Source organism: Vicia villosa, linkage group LG4 (assembly GCF_029867415.1).
Source record: "Vicia villosa cultivar HV-30 ecotype Madison, WI linkage group LG4, Vvil1.0, whole genome shotgun sequence".
Lineage (NCBI taxonomy): Eukaryota > Viridiplantae > Streptophyta > Magnoliopsida > Fabales > Fabaceae > Vicia > Vicia villosa.
The window spans coordinates 168345277-168350411 of NC_081183.1; the positions used below are offsets into that span (position 1 = coordinate 168345277).

A 5135-nucleotide genomic window follows, 5' to 3' on the forward strand; every position below is an offset into this window, starting at 1 on the left:
TCTTCTTTCTAGTATGTTGTAAAAAGTTATGCTAATTTTTTATTCAAATTTTATTGTTATCTCCCTCTTTTTTTAATCATTTTATATTTATTAATAATTTATTGCAATATCTCAATCTACACCTTAATACTCTTAGACATCTAACGCAATTATATTAAAGCCTCATACTTTTAGAAATACACATCATAAAACATTTTTTTTACTAAATTTTAAGTTTTTTCGAATCTATATCTACGAAAATAGTTTAAACTAGAAAACGTCGAGAAAAATTTTAATATAATTCAATTCAAAGAGGTTTTATAGATACATCTATGTAACAAATCAACGTTGAATAAAAAAATACTTCCAAAAATATACTTTCAAAAGTCGAGAATATTTTAAGAAGCGCACATGATGCGTAAGAACTCTAGGGTGAGATAAGATATTCTCTAATTTATAATGTTACAAAATAAATTATTAGTTAATGTTTTATCATGATATTTTTTTATTAGTAAGAGAAAATATATAATTAAAAGTATTTAACAATAATGTTTTTGAAAATTTGAAAGAAGTGATAAAAAAATTAAGATGATCTTATATTTAAGATTAGATGTAGTACTAAATTTATACTATAATTTAAACTTTTTTAATTTATTGACATTCATCAATAATGTAGATCTACTTTGTGTCATATTTTTAAGTCACTAAATTTTTTGTATAAGGATAGTTGCTTTTGAAAAATAATTTGATGGTTTACCTTCTCTTTTATTTTTCTATTATTTTGTATTATGAACTCAAGATATATAAATCATATGATTTGAGGGATATTATGGTATCTAACTTTCACCTATATAATAGAAATTGTTCTTCTTTTATTGAATTTGCTTAGGCGAAAATCATGTGTTTTTAAAGTTTGTCTCCAACCTCTTATTTATATCCTCCACAACTCTCCAAATATGACTACATTGTTAGGCGAAAATATGAGGATTAAGCGGCCTATAAGGGGGTTCAATAGACCAATCTCCTTAAATCATTTTCAAAACCTTTTTCTTACATAAAATCAGAGTCCGCTGAGCAAAAGCTTAGGTGGCAGGCGAGCACAAAATATAGCGGTCGTCTATCTAATATGCATAATTTAATCAAAATTGAACATAATTGGGACTAAAGAAGTTATTTTAATAAGCAATTCAACATAGACCATAATATAATCTCGAACATAGTTCAAATTTGAGATATATCAACTAGGGGTGGACAAAATATATTCAACCGATGCTATCCGCCCGATCCATGTAAACCGAATGCATTCGGTCGGGTCAAGTTCGGGTTTTCGGGTCCAACGGGTGATCCGCTCGGTTTCTAATGGTTAGTTGCGGTTCGGTTTGGTTGAGTAAATTCAATCCAACTAAAACCGAACCCGACCGGAATTGGCTTATACTGGAGTGGACTGAGTAGTTTTTGAAGCCCAGTAGCATACAATTAGGTTAAATCTAATATATAACTGTTAGTGAATGAAACCCTAGCCGTCTCCAACTTTGTTTTTCTCTGTGTTTTCTCTCATCATCGACGATTCAACAAAGGTAAAACACTAAGTTCCTCTCTTGTCTTTCTCATGGAAAAGATTACTTATTTTATCTAGCTATCTTTGACTCTTTGATTTACTATTGTTTCAGAAGATGCGATTACTCACAACGTCTTTGATTTACTCTTGTTTCAGAAGATGCGATTCCTCACAGCAAGATGAAGAACATGAAGCGGATCTTAAAGTTGGGGTTCAACATGAAGAGCTTGTTAGTGAGAAACTTGTTCTAGATGATTATCATTTTGAAGACCCATGTTTAATCAAGGTAAATGTTTTGCTTAACTTTTTATTTTTGAATATGTAGATCTGAGCTCTTGTAAAGTTTCATAAACAAATTTTGATTAGAAAATATCAAAAGTTACGGGAGTTTATATAAAAAATCATGTGTCATATTTTAAACTCAAAGATTATTACTGTTTCTAACCTCCTATATTTTTTACAGGATCTATGTCTAGAAAATGGAGCTGGATCTATGTTTGTTAGTGTTAATGACAATGGATCTAGATCTATATGTTTTTAACTCTTTGTTTTCTTATTTATTTTAATGAGTTTGCTGGATCTGTATTTATATTTCCTCTAGAAAATGAGAAGAATATTGTTTAATCTCGTGTAACTTTTTATGAACTGGGTAGCATTATTTTAGTATATTTGATTTTCTTTTAGTTTCAGTAAAGATTGACTTCATTGTTGTTCTTTGAAGGTGCTGCTGCAATGAAAAAATGGAATACATTTTGGAGAAAGAGCTTTGTAAGTTGATATGGAAGTTTGTTTTTAATTTTTTCTAACTATGCCCTGTTAAGTTTTTTTTATTTCTCTTCAAAGTTTTGTGCAGGTAGGAATGATTTTTGCGCAGTAGTAGTCTTGTTTTTGTGCAGGTTGGTGTTATTGTTGCAATAGTCTTATTTTTGTTTTGGTGTTATTGTTGCAATAGTCTTTGATTTTGTTCTGGTGTAAGTGGTTTCAAGGATAATGAAGAAATTGTTGATCCAAATATATTGTAGAAAATTTCAGATTTATGTTGGATGTGATCTAAAAGTTAAAAGGTATAATATGTTTTAATTTGTTAATATGATAGATATATTTTTTTAGGGATATATATATATATATATATATATATATATATATATATATATATATATATATATATATATATATATATATATTCTAGGTTTGATATATTAACTTTCTATCTTTTTCTACATGGAACTTATAATCAGGTAGAAGAAGACTTGTAAGTAGAAACAGGGAAGGAGGTTCACTTAGCAATGAACAAGATCATTTTAAGATCTTTGTATTTATGTTCATGTGTTTTTTAATTTTTGCAAGGACTTGAAATTGAATTTTATTGATTTATTTTGTTATAGTTTTTTATTTATATTACTTGATGGTGAAAGAATGGATTAAGTGATTAAACTCATTTATCGACTTTTATGTTATTTTAATTTGGTTGATTTAGGTTTTTATTTAATTAAAGCAATTTATTGATATTTATTTTAAATTTAATTGTAATGATTTGGTGGAATAACATGTATTTTTCTATGTAAAATTTGGTTTGATTACCAATTTTGTTTGTCATTATTAGGTTGAATAAATTGTAATAATGAGAATTACAAAATGTAATTTAGGTTTGAAATAATTAGTATTTTTATTCAAATAATCAATTTTTTTTATAGAAAATCAATTAATTGTCATTTTTATATTATAAATGAAACTTTTATATCGGGTGTAATTTGGGTGGCCCAGTAAAATCAGAATTGGTGTGGAAATTTGAGTGGCCCAGTAACATCAGAATTTTAAAAATAATTTAAAAAAAGAAAAAAAAATCAGTGACCCAATAAATGCTAACCGAAATAAACCGGTCCAGTTATCCGAACCCGGTTCAATCCGAATCCGAAAAAACCGAGAATAAGATTGGTCGGAATTGGGCTAACAGATATCACCCGAGGGTTGGGCCGGATTGGGGTTTTGGGCCCGAACCCGAACCGGCCTGAACCGATGTCCACCCCTAATATCAACGAATGATTAATCTAAAATTAAAGTCTGTACAATTATAATCAAGGAATAGAATAATCATTGAACTAGACACATCGCAGACATATACTTATATGATTAAAAATTATAAGCAATATCAAAATCAACATGACATTCTAAAGATAAACAAATTAAAAAGATACGATACAATGTAAAGAATTAAAAGAGATAGGAAAAGAAAAACGTATGTCAGATATATAATGGTTTAGCTCATTTGTTCTTGATAAAACTTAGTCCATTATTCAATGTTTTTACAATTGAAAATTGTAATGTGTTTTATTATTTTTAAAGTTAAGATCAAGTATTTTGATATTACGGATTATCAACAATCTAAACACTACGAGCACAATGCTTTAACCAACACAAACTAAATTGACATCCCATTCTATTGAAGCATTACTTAACTGCACACACTCAAGATCTTCAATTATCTTAATCCAGCGATCTTGCTAGACACAATAAACCTACTTCATACTTTTGTTCTACATCAATCTTTACTCTGATATACTGGTTCCTTGTTTGAACGAGTTCTACCCAAGAGAGATTTGACAACTCCCAACTTCTTTCTATAGCAACGTTTACCCAGTTCCACCAAAGACTTTCATGAAGTATATAGAAACTATTCACTTGTTGGATAATCACCATCAGATACCATTGACAAAAAGCAATTTTTTTCGTGATATACACAACAAAACTTCACAAAAACATTAGCTTCCATAATATACATTTGATTTATCTATTACACTCAATATTTAGAGTTGAGCACCACAAAAATGGTTTCTCTATACATGATTGAAGATTATGAAGGGTATCTAAAGAATATGACACAACACAACTAAAACCTCACAATATTAACATTCTAGAAAGTTTTTTACAAGGTTGATTAAAGGGGTGCGAGTGTGTTTATGAATGGGGAACCTCTCATAGTTTTTCTCAACGTTATGAAAGTATGGGTATGAATCTCACTAGAAATGACAAAAATGATTTATATATATGCTTGATATTGAGCACTAAAAAATGAATAAAAATACTCTTTTAATTTAACTCAAGAGTAATGGATATGATTAAAGTTGAATGAGAAAATGATTTGAATTAAGAATTTAAAATTAAAATTTTTACTATTTGATTAAAATCAGTGATTCGAGTCAACGAATTCTGTAATTTGAATTAAGCTGACATAATCAAAATCTAGGATTTTAGATAAATTATTTATTTGAATTAGTCTTTAACTTGATCTGTATCAAACTTGCTCATGATTTGAATCAATGAAGTTTATAATTTGAACCACAATGACCTGACAAAATCCGATTTTCACATTTATCTCAAATCATTCCTAACCTTGATTCGAATTACAGTTTCCTTGACCCGTGTAGTACTAAAGAAATTTTGTAGTACTAAAAATATATTACACCACCCTACTTTCTAAAGTTTCTTGATCATTTTATAGAAGAATTGGTTAGTACTGAGGAAATATTTTATCCTAACCTCTTTTTATGCTTATTTTTTCCTCACTCACACACTCCTCTTTGATGTTACTGGAGATGAA

General features: G+C 28.5%; 1 long non-coding RNA gene across 2 annotated transcripts; it reads left to right on the plus strand.

Annotated features, from left to right (window-relative positions):
- The first annotated feature begins 1415 nt into the window (after nt 1-1415).
- Nucleotides 1416-2935, plus strand: LOC131600213 (uncharacterized). 2 transcript variants are annotated; one of them, XR_009283066.1, is made up of 4 exons: nt 1426-1556; nt 1694-1823; nt 2259-2601; nt 2776-2935. It is a non-coding gene; the product is annotated as an uncharacterized LOC131600213 (long non-coding RNA). The 2 variants fall into 2 exon arrangements; XR_009283065.1 differs by having other exon boundaries at nt 1416-1556; nt 1694-2601.
- The last annotated feature ends 2200 nt before the right edge of the window (nt 2936-5135 follow it).